General features: G+C 42.7%; 1 protein-coding gene across 2 annotated transcripts in view; it reads right to left on the bottom strand.

Moving 5' to 3' along the window:
- LOC111867905 (LON peptidase N-terminal domain and RING finger protein 3) overlaps positions 1–17,059 on the bottom strand; it is a 179,409-nt gene extending 162,350 nt beyond the window's left edge. For both annotated transcript variants that reach the window (XM_033752851.1, XM_023858122.2), the window contains exon 1: positions 16,869–17,059. The gene's annotated coding sequence lies outside the window, so the exon portion shown is untranslated. The remainder of the gene's footprint in view (positions 1–16,868) is intronic.
- Positions 17,060–19,238: the final 2,179 nt, after the last annotated feature.

The following is a 19,238-nucleotide window of genomic DNA, read 5'->3' as shown; positions in this document are numbered from 1 at the left end:
TACTTAGCCTGTGTGTTTACTTCTAGACCAACCTCTTTACTTGCGTCAATTAAAGTTTGTGTGTGTTTCTTTATGGTATCTACATTATCACCCAGTAGATTCACACCATCGGCGTAGACCAACAGCTGATGTGTCCCGTTTAATTTCAGTCCCACCTGGCTTCCCTGGACTTTCCTGATTGCATATTCTAAGGCAAAGTTGAAAAGGAGTGACGATAAAGCATCTCCTTGTTTTAGACCATTCTGGATAGGAAATTTATCAGACAAATGTTTAACTACACGGACTTTACTTACGTTTCGTTTTAACACATTTTAATCAACCTAATTAGTTTCATGGGTATCCCAAACTCTATCAGAATATTGTACAATACTTCCTTCCTAAATGAATCATAGGCTTTCTTGAAGTCTATGAATAGCTGATGTACTGTCTCATTATACTCCCATTTTTATACCGAGACATAAAAGGAGGAAAAGAAACTCCGTGGAAGCGTGCGCATCTGCTTTTCTTCTATCTAGGCAGCATGAAGAAGCATCCCGTGCCTCAGGCATCAGGTCACGCGGCACCCTTGCACGTGGTCACGTGGTACCCACCACGTGATCTGTGCCTTCCATTCATGCTGGTCACTTGCTCACCACGATACAACTGTACCTAAAACTCGGTCCTCGCTTTACAGCTTCAACCTCCTCCCATACCAACATCACTGTGAGTCGATACCAGTTCACAGATGCGTCAGACGAAACAGAAACCTGTTCTGAGTGTCATTAGAACCGACTGCACGGAGCAAGCACATTTCCCTCTTTTTACTTCTGTTTCATTAAAAGGTGGGGCAGTTCAGTCGATATATGAACCAGGCCATAGGATGGACGATCGACGAGTGAGGGTTCGATTCCAGGCTGAGGAAAGGGGTATTTCTTTTCTCAACCCCAGCCTCCTATGCGGCGGGTACCGAGAGCTGTTTCCCCGGCGGTAAAAAGGCAGGGATGTGCAGCTGACCACTCGCCTCATTAGACCCGAGGTTAAGAACCTGTATCTCCACTCTCTCATACGTCTCTGTGGCGTGGTGTTAGCAGGGCCAGCATGCAGCCGCGGGAGACGAGAAATTGCCCCACGCCCATTAAAACCAGATCTGATATCTAAACCTTCGTCAAAATAAAACGAATTTTTCGGACAATGTGACTGAAACAGTAGCGGTAATGCTCTAAACTCTAAAGTGTTCCGTTCGAATCTCGTCTGGGACACCGGCTATCCTGAGATTTCCCGTGGTTTCCACAGTCCCTCCGGTATAGTACCTCCATTAGGCTACCAACGATGAACATTTCCTTTCCGATCCATTTCGATGCATTACTCACTAATCATCCTGCCAGTCGACGTTTACAGCCTGAGACAGTGACAAAAAACCCGTGGCCTGTAGTCCGCAAGCGAACTATACCGACCGAGCGACCGCCGATTGTCAGCGAAGTTAGTGCAAACTTTTGCGGATAGAGTGTGTCACGTGGTCAGCGCAACGGATCCCACAGCCGTTAATCTCTGTTTTCTACACCGCAGTCGCTATTTCCTTGAAATAGCTCCTCAATTATCCTCACGAGGCTGAGTGGACCCCGATCCAGAGCCACTACTTCTCAGAAAATCTGGTAGCGCCGGGAATCGAACCCGGANCCCCCCCCCCCCACCCGTTTGTTCCGATTCCAAATTGCGCTTGAAGCAACGAGCCTTTGTTAGATCCTTGGACGGGGGATCAGCCGATCGCAAGGCCTCTCCACACACAGAACAAGCAAAACTGCTTTCATTCATATTATGTTTTTCTGGGCACTCTGGTTAGTTGCCCCGTGGACAAAGGCAGGGTACGTCTAGACACTGGTACCAGACTGCATGGCGCAACATCCCACACGACTGTAATATGAATCTGAATAGCCAAGAAAGCATCAGATCTCAGGCAAGGCAATGAGTTCCGGACAGAACTGATAAATCATATTTTCCTACATCACCGACTTCTAAGAGCTGATATTTGACAATAAAGGTAAGATAAAGTTACCCCTGTAACAGGCCTCGGAGGCCACAGGGTTGTGAGACGTCAATGTTTCCACATTTTCTAGACAATCGGCTCAAAGATAATACAAATTTAAAATCCAAAAATCCAATCCAATATAGCTCATGGGCTTGCGTGCTCTACCTTTCTTGACCTCTGAACTAGATGGAGGTGAATGGTTAGCTTCACGCCCCTGCGGCTTTACCCCTGGGGAAAGTAGGTAGACCCCAGAGCCGGTCTGGACGCAGTGGATGGAAAAGAAATTTTGCACTGCAGGGAATCAAACCAGTAGCCCGTCATTATACTGACTGAATTATTATTATTATTATTATTATTGGCTTTGTAGCTGTTGACTCGGCACATAAATAATAAAGGACTGAATTGGATTATTATTATTATTATTATTACCATCTTTTTTTTTTTTTGAAAGAACGTGTCACTTAAGTACAGATTTGTAATTTACAAAATGTTTCTGGATACAAACTTAACATTTTGTATCGTCGACATGGTTCAATACTTCATACGTAATGTGTAAGGACGAGTATGTGTATGATGTATGAATGTAAGAAATGTAAAGCTATCCCTGTAACAGACCATGCAGACCGACTGTGAGATGTCGAGGTTACCATATTTTCTAGACAGTTGGCTCACAGATGGCGGTGAGGTTGTAAATCTTACTTTCCAGCCGTCTTTTACCTCCAAGAATATTCCTGATACTCATTTCTGTTAGAGGCTGAGTTGGCCCAGGGTCATAGTTCGGCTGGAAGGATTAGGTCAATTGAAAAAACCCATGACCTCGGGATTCGAACCCGCGACCATACGGCTTGTAGCACAGTGCCTCAACCAATTACGCTACCCCGTGTCCCCATGTTTATGACATATAGCCATATGATGGCTCTAATGGCGTAATGTCTATACCGCTTTAGTGAACTGGTTAAAGCTGAAATGAGGTAACTCGCACGCAAGTATACACGTATATAGCAGGCCAGGTGGATCAGCCCACGTTTCTTTCTTTCAGGGAGAAAGAGCAGTTAAACAACGGGCAAATTGATCCTCGGGGTGGCATCTGAATGGGTGTGTTTCCTTTATGCATGACGTCTGTCTGCTGTCTAGGTAACTGCAATGCGCTGAAGTCGAGATACAGGCTGACCTACGTGGCAGTACGCTAGACACCTCTCATGACGGCGCATACTTCGTGGTTGCCTCGATTTCGGAGTGTTTAATAAAAATTTTGCACATGACTTGCCCTATAAATACCTGTACATTGTATTATAAATGTATCCTTGTGTTAATATTTATAGATATACAAAACAAATATACCAAACTCCGTGGTTTTAGTCCGCAAGCGAACTATACCGACCGAGCGACCGCCGCTTGTCGGCGAAGTTAGTGCCAACTTTAGCGGATAGAGGGTGTCACGTGGTCAGCGCAAAGGATCCCACAGCCGTTAATCTCGGTTTTCTAGATCGCAGCAGCTATATCCTTGAAATTGCTCCCAATTAACCTCATGAGGCTGAGTGGACCACGTTCCAGACCCACTACTTCTCAGAAAATCTGGTAGCGCCGGGAATCGAATCCGAGACCTCTGGATCTGCAGCCAGGAACTCTGACCACTAGACCACAGAGGAGGTCATTTACAGATATTTCTTTTCCTTGGCACTACAGCCCCAGCGGGCCTAGGCCTACCTCCATGAACTTCTGCGTTCACTTCGGTTTTTCTAGATCTTACACATTCGGTAGGACTCCTTGGGCGGGCGATCAGCTCGTCGCAAGGCTTCTACCTGTACACAAACACAGAAATACGCACACACACAAACTAAACATCCATGCCCTGAGTGGGATTCGAACCCACGATCCTGGTTTCCAAGCGAGCGAAGACAGTACATGCCTCAGACCGCTCGGCTACCGTGACCGGCCATTTACAGATACACACGAAGTTAATTTAGGTCGTTGAATAAAAGAGCCGAAAAATTAATTGAAGTACAATGTGATATTCACACATGACAGTCTAGAAGTGGGTCTGTATATTGTAAGTTATATCAAGTTTCAACAAAATCTGCCTGAAGACACAGAAGACGGACGTAAAGAGTTCAGTAAAATCCTTATTTAATTCTTAAAATGATCAAAACCAAAACTTTTAGACAGAATTTACGTAGATCTGAAAAAAAAAAAAACGAGTTTCAGTTAAATCGGCAATGCATTCTGGGTGCTGTTACTAGCGGATGGACGGATCGGATAAACGTTAACTGGTAGTTTTCGAATTTCTTTTCTTTCGTAACGCGTTTCAGTTCGCGCTAAATTCATTCATTCGTTCCTTTCAAGTCGCGGGAATTAAAACCATGACCCGGACGGAGTAAATACGCCTACACCCTAGGCTGGATTTGTGGGCTTCCCTTCGGACCGGTTCTGTGCCCCTAATTCCACACAGAAAACGTTGAAGGCTGGTTCTCTGGCAGTGCTTACGGACTGTATAACGACTTATATAACCTCAAGGAATAATAACGATCAGATTAGTACGTCAGTTCAGATATGTGAGCTTTACGTAACCGCCGTGTGTTCATACGAAATATACTCAGTAAACAATACAAGTAGGTACCGGACGTGATTGTTAGCGCCCCCTCCCACTCCACTCCGTATCACGGACGGTCTTGAATTAAACAAAAGAGCGCAAGCTGTTAGTTATTAGTCACTTACGTAAGTTGTTATAGCAACGGCAGACCCGGTCGAACCACACCACGTATCTACGGAGCTGAGGCAACACGGCAAAATGCCACGTTATATAACGCCGATCGCAAAGCCGGGAGCCTTTTTATTTGTTCGGTTGTCATCATATATTAACGAAATTACGTAAACATTTACAATCGTGAGGCTGGATACATAATTTACAGGAAAGTCTTACGTTTAAATTAAATGGTATAGTCATCAAACGAACGTTCAAGCTGCAAGGGAATTTCTATAGCGTTTACATGATGGAGAAATGTTACAATGTACATTAGTATTACCAAAAATTCACAACCCGCTAAAACGTTGTTGGGGCGTTTAGTATCAAATACAACAACACACCGGCTTGGTTATTTTCCACGTTTTCCTCAGTCCTTCCAAGCGAATGCCCGGAGAGCAGCTTAGCTGATTTCCAGGGCGGAGTGAAGCGAGTCCATTTGATAGGTCAGCTACTAGCGGACCTGTTAAGTATGCAATGAGATTTTGCAGATACTCGAAGGAAACCTGCCTCAGTGCCACTATGTCCACACAAATCCCCATTTCCTGGGACTGAACCCAAGCCGTCTCGGTAGGCGACTAACCGCCTGAGCTATGGCACCTTGAAACAGGCCGAATCCATTTCGTACCAACACTTACTTATTCATGATAAATCGACGAGCCTGAGCCTGTAACTTATCAATTGGAAGGGCGTTATTAAATAGCTGAAGAGTAGCGTTTGTACGTCCCTGACTGAGATTTTCGAACCACATGCTTCTCGCCCCCCCCCCTGGCCCTTGGGGTAGCGTCGTTCATTCGGTGCATTGCAAGACAATGGATTTCTCTACTTGAAGTAAGACAAGCCGTTAGTTTCGTCGGCCATTCGTCTTTTGTATGCTGACAATGCCACTCTGAGCTCTTAATCTTGAATCTCTTCACAGCATAACCGCTTCATTCTTATGTTTCCAGCGGTGCATTAACCATGACTGGCGTATTTCTTGTCTACTTACAGAACTCTGTTTTTGGTATTTAGGCCCTGTTACGCAATGTAAATATTTCCTTCTTGTGTGGGAACATACTGACACGTGTAGGAGTGTGACTATAGACGGGGTTTTGATTGGTAATCGGATTTACTGAACTCTTAAACAACACATAACTACACTTTACAACTCACTATCACACACAGACCAGTGTTCTCAGTCACGGTCTTCAATGCGTTGCTTGGTAGTGGCTTCCAACGACGGACGTCCCCTTTCCTCTGGCTTCCCGAACTTTCCGCGGCCTCACCTTTCTGCCTGCAGACTCTTGAATAAGACTCCACTCGGACTGACTGAGTCTGACAAGTTAGTCTTATGTTATGACCGACGGTCAGTCGGCCTGTCTGTCTTGGAATAAAGCACCCATCTGGGGCTTACGACCAGATTTTTATTACTGTCAGACAGTTGCGGGTTTGTTGATGTGAGGCACCCTCCCTGACGAGAGGACCGGTCTGTCGTTTACAATTCCTGCTGGCTCTTGCCAGCTCACTCATTCTCTGGTCTGAGTCTTGTGGGATTCGCGACTATATTTTACTGCGTCAGATTCGAGACTTCCATTTTCGTCGCCTCCTACGACTCGTAGCAGTAATTCTACTTCACATCGACTGGGCTCAAGCCTATTCCGGCTTCAAACGTTAAGTTCATGAACGGTTCCCCTGCGTCGGCGTCGCTTTGTAAAGAAATGCCAATGCTCAAGCGGTTAGTCGCTGGCTTCCCACCGCGGCGGCCCGGGTTCGATCCCGGGTCTGGTCAAGTGGGATTTGTGGTGGACAAAGTGGCGCTGGGGCGGGTTTTCTCCGAGTACTTCGGTTTCTCCTGTCAATCTTCAGTCCAACAAATTCTCCATCATCATAATCGCCCGGGACAGGTACAATAGGCCAATCAGTGGCCGCCGTGCCGAGTGGACCCAACTAGACTCCACCCCCCAGTAGCGAATTAAAAAAAATACAAATTTTCAGTATCTATCAACAAATGGAAAAAGAGGTGATTGCAGAGAAATGGTTAGAACAAAAGTATAATTTTAATGAAAGAAATCGTATATAGAATATATCTCTGAAACTGGTCGAGCTCCTTTATTTTAAAGATATTTGTTTATTTTCTTTTATGTTTATGCCCTACTCCTATTCAAACAACGTTGCCTAATGTAAAGTTCTGCCTTCTGGGATGTAACTCCGTATAATGCGATGAAAGTCCACCGGGCTACAACGGCGGTGCCGCCCCTTCGTAGTCACCGCTGAGGAAATCTCTAATCCAACGTAGCCCGATATTCAAATCTTGAAACAAGCCATCACACAAACTCTAATTTTCCTTTTCAGTCAGATTTACCAGGTAATATTAAAATAAATTAGTATTCGAACACGTGGGTTATAGATATATATCTATAACCCACAGCAAATATATACAGCAAATATATTTGCTGTAACAAAAAAAAAATACCCGTTGTTTTATAAGTCTACAAGATTTGATAAAATGTAAAGGTAAAGCTTTCTCTGTAACCGGCCGTGGGGGCCCACGGAGTTGTGAGATGCCGAGGCTCACACATTTTCTAGACAACCGGATCACAGATGGCAGTGAGGTTGTCAGCCTTACGCGCCAGTCGGTCGCCCTTTACCTCCCAGGAAGCTTCCTCTCACTCATTTCTGTTAGAGGCTGAGTCGGCCCCAAGACCATCGTGCGGTTGGGAAGAATTAGATCAACTGAAAAAATCAAATGACGTCATCGGGAATAGAACCCGCGACCTTCCGGCTTGTAGCATAGTGCCTCAAGCAACTACGCTGCCGCGTGCACCGTAAGACCTAGTACCTTACTCTAAAGAACACGGGCTGAGAGTTATAACAAAGAGTTGAGGACGATACCTGAAACTAGGAGACTTCGAAATTATATACTGAGCAGCTTCATAATTTTCAGGCATGCTTTTTGTCTAATATTGCTATAGTAATCAAACTGTGACCGATTACAGTGACCGCGCTGTCTAAGGCATTCACTGTCTTTGCTCGCTTGAACAGTAGAATCGTGGGTTCGAATCTCATTCGAGGGATGGATGTCTGTCTACGTTTATTCTGTGTTTGTGTTGGTCTATGTATCTTTTTTATTGCTAGTGGGGTGGGACTAAGTCCCTTGTACTGCGGCCACTTCTGGCCTATTGTACCAGCGCCAGATAATAGGTGAGGGTGATTGTGGAGCAATTGATGGAATTAAGATTGGCAGGGGAACCGAAGTACTCGGAGAAAACCTGCCCCAGCGCCACTTTGTCCACCACAAATCCCACTTGACCAGACCCGGGATCGAACCCGAGCCGCCGTGGTGGGAAGCCAGCGACTAACCGCTTGAGCTATGGCGCGGCCGTTGGTCTATGTAGGTAGCGACCTTACTACAGGCTGATCACCCGTCCAAGGAGTCCTACCGACTGTCTATAAGATTAAGAAACCGAGGTGAAAGAAGCGTTTCACGGATGCACAATGTTCCAGAGGGAGCAACAGGAATATGAATGAATGAATCAATGAATCACAGGAGATTGGAAATGCATGAAAGAAAATGCTGACGTGCTAAACGACGCTCCGAGTCTCACTAACTGATAAACAATCCAATATAACACAAATTTTAAACGAAGGTGAATTCGACCTTTATCGCTTACCTCAGAAACGGGCAACGGTATATAAAATTGTTACAAAATACGAAATACAGATATTTACGTAAGTTTCATTTGTTAGGACTTATTTGGAAACAAATTCGGCACGGTTAACATTTAACGAAATATAATTTTTAATTCTCAACTTCATACAAAATTTTATCCAATATTCTTCTCTCAAGTTAAGACCATATACGTATAGATGAAATTATTGGGGATCATCAGTGTGGGTTTCGTCGTAACAGATCAACTACAGATCAGAACTTTTGCATTCGTCAGATATTGGAGAAAAAATGGGAGTACGATGAGACAGTACATCAGCTATTCATAGACTTCAAGAAAGCCTATGATTCAGTTAGGATTGCAGTATTGTACAATATTCTCATAGAGTTTGGGGTACCCACGAAACTAGGTACGATGATTAAAAGGTGTTTAAATGAAACGTACAGTAAAGTCCGTATAGGTAAACATTAGTCCGATATCTTCCTATCGAAAATGATCTAAAACAAGGAGATGCTTTATCAACACTGCTTTTCAAATTTACTTTAGAATATATGCCACTAGGATGATCAGGGAAAACCAGGTACGGCTGAAATTAAATGGGACACATCATCTGCTGACCAATGCTGATGACGTAAATATATTGCGAGATAACACAGATACCATACAGGAAAACACAGACACTTTAACTGACGCAAGTAAGGAGGTTGATATAGAAGTAAACGTAGATAAAACTAAGTATAAAACTAAGTAAGTATATGTTACTTCTTTATTAAAACCGTCATAAGTTATGACGGTTTTAATAAAGAAGTAACATATACATGACTCACAACACAACTATATCGAGGTCAGTGCCTAGTTTTGGCTCTGCTACATGTTTCGGCTATTAATAGCCATCATCAGGCAAATCCATGGCTAACATATATACACCACTGAAATGCAGTACTAGTAAAATTGAATACAATACTATTAATTATATAAAATACCTGACGTAAAATACAATAAATTAGATTATATAAAACAAGAATAAAATTCTTCGATTGATGCTTCACATCATCGAGTCAGTCATTGGTTTTTGTAATTTTGTTGCGTTCCCACGGATAAATTGGAGTATTCTATATTTTGTGTATAGATAATAAACTGTTATTGGAGGCTCGTGATGTAGATGTAGTAATATTAATGTTAATTATTTAGTCGGTGCCTCATCTTACAAAGTATTGTCCGTTCTGTAGGGAATGTATTTTTGCGTCAAGTATTTTATATAATTAATATTATTGTATCCAATTTCACTAGTACTGCATTTCAGTGGTGTATATATGTTAGCCACATATTTGTCTGTTGATGGCTATTAATAGCCGAAACATGTAGCAGAGCCAAAACTAGGCATTGACCTCGATATAGTTGTGTTGTAACGGTCTTAATGAAGAAGTTATATAGTGTAACACAACACGATGCATGAAATGAAAATTAAGTATATGTTGCTGACCCGTCGCCAAAATGCAGGGAAAATCACGATATAAAGATAGGTAACAGATGTTTTGATAATGTGGTACAGATCAGATACTTGGGAACGACAGTAACAAGTCAAAATTTGATTCAGGAGGAAATTAAGAGGAGACTGAACTCGAGTAATGCTTGCTACCATTCAGTCCAGAACCTTGTGTCTTCTCGTCTGCTGCCTAAAAACATAAAAATTAGAATATACAAAACTATAATTTTACCTGTGGTTCTGTATTGGTATGAAACTTGATCTCTGACATTAATGGAGGAACATAGACAGACGGTGTTTGAGAACAGGGTGTTGAGAATATTTGGCCCGAAGAGAGATGAAGTGACAGAAGGTCGGAGAAAATTGCATAAAGTGGAGCTTCACAACTTGTGCTCTTCTCCAAGTACAACTAGAACGATCAAGTCAAGGGGGATGAGGTGGGCAGGACATGTAGCACGAACACGGGGAAGAGAAATGAATATAAGATACGAGTGGGAAAACCAGAAGGAAAGAGACCACTAGGAGGACCAAGACGTAGGTGGGTGGATAATATTAAAATGGATCTTAGAGACAGGATGGAGTGATATGGGCTGTACCGATCTGGTTGAGGATACGGGCCAGTGAAGGGCTCTTGTGAACACGGTAATGTACCTTCGGGTTCCTTAAAATTGCTGGGAAGTTCTTGAGTAGCTACGCGATTGGCGGCTTCTGAGGAAGGGCTTAGCTCCATGAAGTTAGTTAATTACTGAGGGTAATTAGCTCTGTAAGAAAACTGTCACATATCTAGGAGTTTGGATTGGTGAATAGATTTACTGACTACTTACAGGTCGTAACTACAAATCACTATAGCACTATCGCTGATTTCTATACTTTACAAATCACTACACGCTAAGTCTTCTCACTTTTCTTTCACTAGTCGTTTCCTAGTACAGGATCTTAACAATGAAGATTCTCTAGCTTCTGTGCTCACGTCGTTACTGCCCGGCGAATATGCCGCAACTGAACTCACTCAGCCGGCCTGGAATCCTCGATATACTCGTATAGCATTGGGGCGGAAACAATAGAAAACACCGCCTTCAACATGTCTTGTATTGTTGTTATAGGCGGTTGCCTAGCGATAGCCCGGATATCATTTCCACGGGAACGTGTTTACCGAGCCGTTGCTCAGGAACGGCAGTTTATTTGCCTGTTGCAAGATCAACGACTGTACTCGTTGTTTGCTTAGAGGTTGTTGCCTAGCAACGGTTCTATACGTCACAGCACATATCCGTAGTATAGACAGTGTCACGTAACTTCGAACAAGCCCCCGCATTCCTAGTCAAATCCCGCGCATAGTTTGTGGTGGGAGGAGTTTCTTAACAGTCGCTCTTCCACTGGCCGCCTGTCACTTCTCACACCCTCCACCCCCTTGTCTGAAATTTTTCTTCTGCGCGTTCAAGGTTACTCTTGGCCTTGTTCGAAGTTACGCGACACTTGCTCTAACAGTCGTGTATGTGATAAAGGAACATGAAAGCCAACAAAGGATGCTACAGCGTAAAGAATACATTTGGAAGACGCGTGTAGCCAGAACCAAGCAGACCTTTACGTGTCAATTCTTGTTGCCCATGGAACTTTAGGAAAACATGGAAACAAAGACACAAAGGCATTTGATCTCCACAGAAGTGTGCAAAGAGTAAAGTTAAAAGGAGAAGGGTAAAAACGTGGAAACGTTGAGGCACTTCGAATGAATCCGCTGCTACGCAACGGATGTCATACTGCACATGCAAATATTTATGGCCCACTGATGATAGCAGTCTATTTCACTGGGTCGCCAGAACGTTGATCACTGAAGCACCGTCTGGTTCAACGCACAGTGCAGTAAAGCACAAGTCTGGATATCTGCTACCCATCCTGCTTAGGACAGAAAACTGACTAGAAATGCTCTCCCATAAAAACTCCCCAATCCACCTTCTATTCCTCAGTCCGTGTTTCTTTAAACATAGCAGCAATGATTTCTCTTTGGAAGATTCTCAGTTCGAATCTCGCCAGAGAAACCGAATAAGGGGCTCGTCTTGCTATACCGACAGAAGAATAGGAAGAAGAGAAAATATCGTACCTTCTTCCTAGAACTTCTTGTTAATAATGACTTAAATAAGGTAAAAAAAAAGTAAAGCTATCCCTGTAACAGGCCGTGAAGGCCCGTAAGGTTGTGAGGCATCGAGGCTCCCACATTTTCTAGAGTCAGCTCACAGATCGGTAAGGTTATCAGCCTTACGCGCCGGCCGCCCTTTATCCCCAGGAAGATTTCTGGCACTCATTTCTATTAAGAGGCTGAGTGGACTCCAAGGCCATAGTGAGGCTGGAAGGATTAGGTCGATTGAAAAAAGAAAAACCTCATCGGGATAAGAACACGCGACCTTCCGTCTTGTAGCATAGTGCCTCAACTAATCTACCACGTGCCAGGTCATTGTCATTAACAAAAGCTTCAAGGCACACACTAACATGCGCAATGACAGTGTAGAGCCCTTAGAATATCAATCTACAATCAAGCAGCAATCAATCATAATCAGGAAAGGTAAACACTCGAGAGTGCCAACCTGTTCGCCTGAGAGAGCATGAATATGTGTTAAAGGACGCAGTGTCGCGGGTTTTGTAGTTCTTGCTGATGTCAATTAATCCCTTGGTATATAGATAAAGGGTAAGAAAAATAAGTGACCATGTTCATATATTATTAACTTAAAGATGAAAGGTTGCAGAGAAAACCTGTTCACTGAATATAATAGCCTTTAACAGACAACAAAAACTGTAATTACCGGTACACTATTATTCCCATACACAGTCGGTAGGATTCCTTGGACGGGGGATCAGCCCGTTGCAAAACCTCTACCTATCCACAGAATAAACGCACACAATACAGACATCCATGCCTTGAGTGGGATTCGAACCCACGATCTCCGCGTTCAAGCGAGCGAAACAGTTCTTGGCTCAGACCGCGCGGTCACTATGATAGGCAATTAGCGGTATTTTTTTTTCCTTGGCACTACAGCCCCAGTGGGCCTAGGCCTACCTCCATGAACTTCTCCGTTCACTTCGGTTTTTCGAGATCTTACACATTCGGTAGGACTCCTTGGGCGGGTGATCAGCTCGTCGCAAGGCCTCTACCTGTACACAAACACAGAAAAACGCACACAAACATCCATGCCCTGAGTGGGATTCGAACCCACGATCCCGGTTTCCAAGCGAGCGAAGACAGTGCATGCCTTAGACCGCTCAGCAGTACATTACAAACTACAAATTCAATGGGAACTCTTTTCATTTGGAATATAGGCCTACCCTTCCCTCCAATTTTTCGAATTCCTCTCCGATTCCTTTCATTTGTCCATCCTGCCGCCATACCTCACACTCACGCTCTCTCCTTTACGTTATATCAATTTGCGTAAATGGGTCGGTCTATCGCTAAAAATAAGCCGTTGCAGAGCATCTGTGAAAAATGTTACTTCATAGTTTTCTGCCCAGATTACACATCATCGCATACACCGAACAGTTTTTTTTTATTGTTATACACCACAGTCCAAGTGCTCATGCCATCTAGTGGCACGAGTCTGTACTAATAGGGAACAAACACAGCAGTCCATAAGCTACTGCCATCTCGTAACACTGCTGACAAAAAACGCGAGCACACTTCAACACTACTGAACTGAAAGATCGAATGCGTAACACAGTTGCACCAACTAGTAAACGGCAGCCACACTGTACCTAACAGTAGTACGTACAATACAAATGGGTAGGAGGAAGTCGAGTGAATCCCACTCCATATTCGGTTTTAATAAGTGCCTTGACATCTTGATAATAAAAATCAGAGTTTAAGACGTCGTGTCAAAATTAATTTACCTTGAGGCCTAACCACATGTTTATGTATTTTGCTGAATGCGTAAGTACGTAAGTGTGTGTTTATGTGTACAGAGATGCCCCACAAAAAATGTATTACTTACTTACTTATGGAGCTGAGCCCATCTTGAGGCGAAGCAAAATCTCCAGCTACTCAAGAATTTCCCAGCATTTTATGGAACCCGAAAATTCATTACCGTGTTCACAAGAGCCCTCCACTGGTCCATATCCTGAGCCAGATAAATCCAATTCATCCCATCCCATCTCTCTAAGATCCATTGTAATACTGTCCACCGACCTACGTCTTGGTCTTCCCAGTGGTCTCTTTTCTTCTGGCTTTCCCACCAATATCCTATATGCATTCGTCTTCTCCCCCAGTCGTGCTACATGCCCTTCCCACAAAATATGTATATGCAATTTAATAGAGGTTATCTACTGCAGTTTTCAAAGTTGAACCGAAATGTTAAATGCAGTCTGTAGTGTGATATTCTATAAAGAGATGGTGCTAGTCACATGAACGAACATGAATGCCAAAGCCACCTTATCGAATTGCAGGTCAGTCGAAGAAAATGGCAGGGGGAACGGATGCCGTTCGAGCAACGCAACATAATTTTGAAGTGATCTGATGGAAATACATGGCAACATAGGAATACGAATTTTTTTTTTTTAAATATCACCTGAAAAACGTACACAAAGACACCAGCTATCACGACTGAGGCTTTCTGTAGTTTTTCCCATTCCTTCCAGAACAGTGCATGTACAGCAATTGGCCCATAACAGCTCCCCTACATCATTTCCTTATCCTACCACACAGGCTACAATCGGGCGTCTCATAGCGTCGTTATACGAAACTCGAAAAGGGCAAAAAAAAATTGAAGTTCTTTCTTTATCTCTATCCCCGTCTGCCTAAACGCAACGCCATAAAGGTTGTAAATGAGGCATGCAGATAAAATTCCATGTATTCTAGAGGTGAGATATCACTGCACATTCCAGCAGCTTTATCTCTAAGAAAAAGGACTCACGGCAGAAGGCTGAACATAACAATATAAAATTGTTCAGCTATAAAATACCCAGTAGCTAAAGATAAAATAAAAGAACTCACCGTCACACTTTATATATTACTAAAAAGCTCAGCGGATCTAGTTACTGAGCGTGCGGGCCGCGCCATAGCTCAAGCGGTTAGTCGCTGACTTCCCACCACGGCGGCCCGGGTACGATCCCGGGTCTGGTCAAGTGTGATTTGCGGTGGACAAAGTGGCGTTGGGGCAGGTTTTTTCCGAGTACTTCGGTTTCCCCTGTCAATCTTCACGCCACCAATTGCGCCACAATCACCCTCACCTATCATCTGGGCTGGTACAAGAGGCCAGAAGTGGCCGCAGTACAAGGGACTTAGTACCACCCCACTACCAATAAAAAATTAAAAAAATACTAAGTGTGTGCGTGCGTGTGGTAAACTTCGAAGGAAACTTGTACCTGTTGTTGGTTTCTTGAAAGTTTGAATTTAAGCGAAGCTTAAAAGCCCCTCACACCGCCGTAAATTCTGGTAAAAGTTTACCGACGTACCAGAGTCACCGCCGTGAAAACCTCAAATTTAACAATGATTTTAAATTTGTAAATTTACATATAATCATTATGAAGATGAAACGAAAAGCAAATATGAGAATTATAATTCACAAGTATGCTTATAAGTCAAAGGGCTTTATTATTTTAGTATTTTTATTACTCCCATTTCGACTTTCGAGGCAGTTAACAGATTTTTACGAAACTTGGAATGGATGTTATGCTATTAGAGACCATCCAAAAGACGCACTTTCTTAATTATCTTGAGACAGTAATTACAACACAGCGGACGTACGATTTTGTAAGGTGAGAGTGACGCAACCACCACGTATTTAGAGTCCTGAAAACGTGTACAACAATTTGGCAACACTGCGAAACTTTGAGTAATATGAGGCAAATTTAACGTAATCGTAACCTGTAATAAGTTTTTCAAAAGAACTGAAAGTAATAGTACTTGTACAGGCAATGTAAAGTTGTCCCTCTGCTTAGCTAATTAAGCACTACGCCATGAGGGCGTATGGGAAAGTGAATGTATAGATCCAAATTTTCTTGCCCTCGGCACTAGTTGGGAGTGAGTGGTCAGCTTAACGCCCCGGCCGCCTTTGCTCTGGTACCCATTGGATAGGAGGCTGGGTGGGCCCCAGAGCCGGTCTGAACGCTATGGAGAAGAGAAAAGTCTTGACCCTACCGGGACTCGGAATTCCGACCCCTCGGTCATCCAGCCCGTAGCCAGTCGCTATACCGACTGCGAGATCCCGGCTCCTAGTAATAACATTCGCAGTAAACACAAAATATAACGTGAACTTATGCTACAAGCAATAAAAATTTGACTCGACTAGATTCGATAAGATGGCGATCTACTAATAAGTTCAACACGTTATCCCATGAGCTAAACTTAATTTCACTATTGCCTATTTAATATATGTTATTCCAAAGTGACGTTCGCTGCATTAGTGTCCTAGGGCTACACGTCGGTGTCACAGGAAAGTGGGTTTTATGAGCTGTATCTAAAGCTCATTGCATTATTTTACTTACACAGCAGCATTTAAAAACATTATAATCAGCAGCAATATAAAACTTGCATTTCGTTTATTTTGTTCATCCCCTTGTTAGTGTGAGGCACATTTAACTTATGTAAATCTCCTTACGGCCTTAGACAGTAGAACTTCAACTTTATATAAATAAACATTTCCACTGAGTATATCGTTAACAATTCTATAGGCGTGCACATAAATTTTAAGTATAATCCTTAAAACGAAGTGGATTCGTTATGGTTTAGGACTATAATGGAAAAATATTATAAGAACTCGTTAGCAGAGAATTGCAGTAACATTTGGTGTACACTGTACCAGTGTCACGTACGGAGGTGCAAAGAGAACATGCTGGAATAACGGCAATGCCGCTGTCAAACAACAAAGGAAGACACTGCACAAATCGCTGCCGCTATCTGGACGTTTTAAAATGAAACAACTATGTTTGCAAGGAACTGAACTTGATATTGTGTATATCAAAAAGAATTAAGTTACAAATTACTATGATGTCATACAAAAACGTTCTACTTACTCCTTGCGCCCGGAATTCCTTTATTCTGACGTTGTTTAACATATTACCAAACTTTCAACATGAAACGATAATTGATACACTCTGCAAACGTTTAAAAAATGGTTTACTTGCAGGCTTCCCTTGTTACGACATCTGGATACATAATCTATAACGGTCTATACCTGCACTTTACTTACAAACACGTCTCTACGTTCTCCACGGATCAACTGCGGTGACTGCGGGTCACAACGAGCTGCCGTAGATGACAGAAGAGCACTGAACTCCACTATATCGATACTCGCTCTGAAACGTCGATGTATGCAGTTTTTTCGTTTTTGCGCGTTCTTTGAATAAAAAGTATACGATAACAATTACGGTGTGTTCTCTCATTTTTGTTTCATTATCTCGAGAAGCGGAAGACTTATGGAATACGTGTGCTGTGCATAAAATATGTTTTATTTTCTCTTCGATTTTGTTTCCAAATACAAGTATTTGTAAAAGTCAATAGAAAGTCCGTTAATTGGTTAATCAATATACTAATCAAAAAACAAGTATTTGTCCTTTTGATAAATATTGGGCGATCTATGCACGAGAGAAATTCGAGTTCGGTGCTGAAAAGCCTATAGATCTTCATGTATAGTGCCTGCTATTGTTATTCGAGTCTAACTAAAACTGTAATAGGAGGGTATATTTTAGTTAGCTCCCCAACGCCAAGTTTCACGAAAATTCTTTCGGAGGTTGTTAAGTTTTTACATGCGAGCAGAGTGATGGACTGACAGTGATGATGACTTATATTGCAGGTAAGGTAATGTCACCCTGTGCTTGACTGATTAAGCACTATTCCATGAAGGCATGTGGTGGAGTGGATGTATAAAGCCACATTTTCTTGACCTTGGCACTAGCTGGAAATGAGTGGTCAGCTTCACGCCCCGACCGCTTTATCCCTGGGGAAAGAGCTCCCGGTACCCATTGGATAGGAAGCTGTGTGGGCCGTGACGTGGAAAACAGAAAAGTCTTGACCCTACTGTGACTCAAACTCCAACCCCTTGGTCGTCCAAACCCTTGCAAGTCACTATACTGACTATCCTATTCCGACACTACGTACAAAATGTATTAAAATGTAGGGCTGTCATGATGTAATGTAAATTAATATCGTGGTCGTGCGTTCCCATCATGAAATAAATTTTGAGTCTTTAATTGAATTTGAGATGACAAATCAACTAGCACGGTCTGTTTTAAGGTTTATATATTTGTACTTCTTTTGGCTTATTTTGGACTTCACCCATCGTCCGGTATAAAAAAGACAAAAAACCACAACGTTTCGGAGACTGGAGCTGTCTCCGTCTTCAGGTGTATAGGGAAGGTTTAACCTACTCAGTTGGGCCCCTTAGAAAGAGCTAGTCTCAATCACTGGACAAACCTTGATCTGTAGAAACAACCTATGAACAACCGACAACCGGTTCCGTCAGTGGGAGGAAAGAATAAAATCGCAGTAAAAACATGTTAAAAAATTTGTGCAAACATGCACTTGTCAACAATGTAAAGAAACAGAAGTATGACGGAACCGGTTGTCGGTTGTTCATAGGTTGTTTCTACAGATCAAGGTTTGTCCAGTGATTGAGACTAGCTCTTTCTAAGGGGCCCAACTGAGTAGGTTAAACCTTCCCTATACACCTGAAGACGGAGACAGATCCAGTCTCCGAAACGTTGTGGTTTTTTGTCTTTTTTATACCGGACGATGGGTGAAGTCCAAAATAAGCCAAAAGAAGTACAGTATACACCATCGTCAGAATCCTTTCAAGTCTATCTTTATATATTTGGTTTATTATTTTATTCAAATAATTATTGGACATATACTCGTACATGATCATCATCATCAGTAATCTGTCAGACGACAGGTCCACCGTCTCATCCAAAACAATTCCTCCACTTAATGCGATCTAGAGCTTTTTCCTTCAAATGAGAATATCCTCTTCTGCCCCCAAGGTCATCCAGCAACTTCTTATGTCTTCTTCCTCGTCTTCTTGTCACTTCTATCCGCCCCTCTATCTTTCCTTCAATAATTTCTTTTAGAAGGCGTTTCTGCGTAAAACATGACCAAACCAATTAGCCTTCTGTTTTCTTATTTTGTGTAGGTTATTCCTCTGATCACTGACTCTAATTAACACTTCTTCATTTCTCACATAATCGGTCCAACTGAACTTCTCCATTCTTCTCCAACACCACATTTCGAAACTTTCCAGATGGTTCTGATCTACTGCCCTAAGTGTCCATGTTTCAGCCCCATACAGAGCTATGCTCCAAATGTAGCATTTCACTAGTTTCTTCCTCAAATTTAAGTCCAATTTGCTGGTAAAAAGATTCTTCTTCTTGCTAAATGCAGCTTTTGCC

This window comes from Cryptotermes secundus, unplaced genomic scaffold, assembly GCF_002891405.2.
Source record: "Cryptotermes secundus unplaced genomic scaffold, Csec_1.0 scaffold111, whole genome shotgun sequence".
Classification (NCBI taxonomy): domain Eukaryota; kingdom Metazoa; phylum Arthropoda; class Insecta; order Blattodea; family Kalotermitidae; genus Cryptotermes; species Cryptotermes secundus.
Note: the sequence above shows the minus strand (reverse complement) of the source record. Positions and strands in the feature narration are given on the sequence as shown.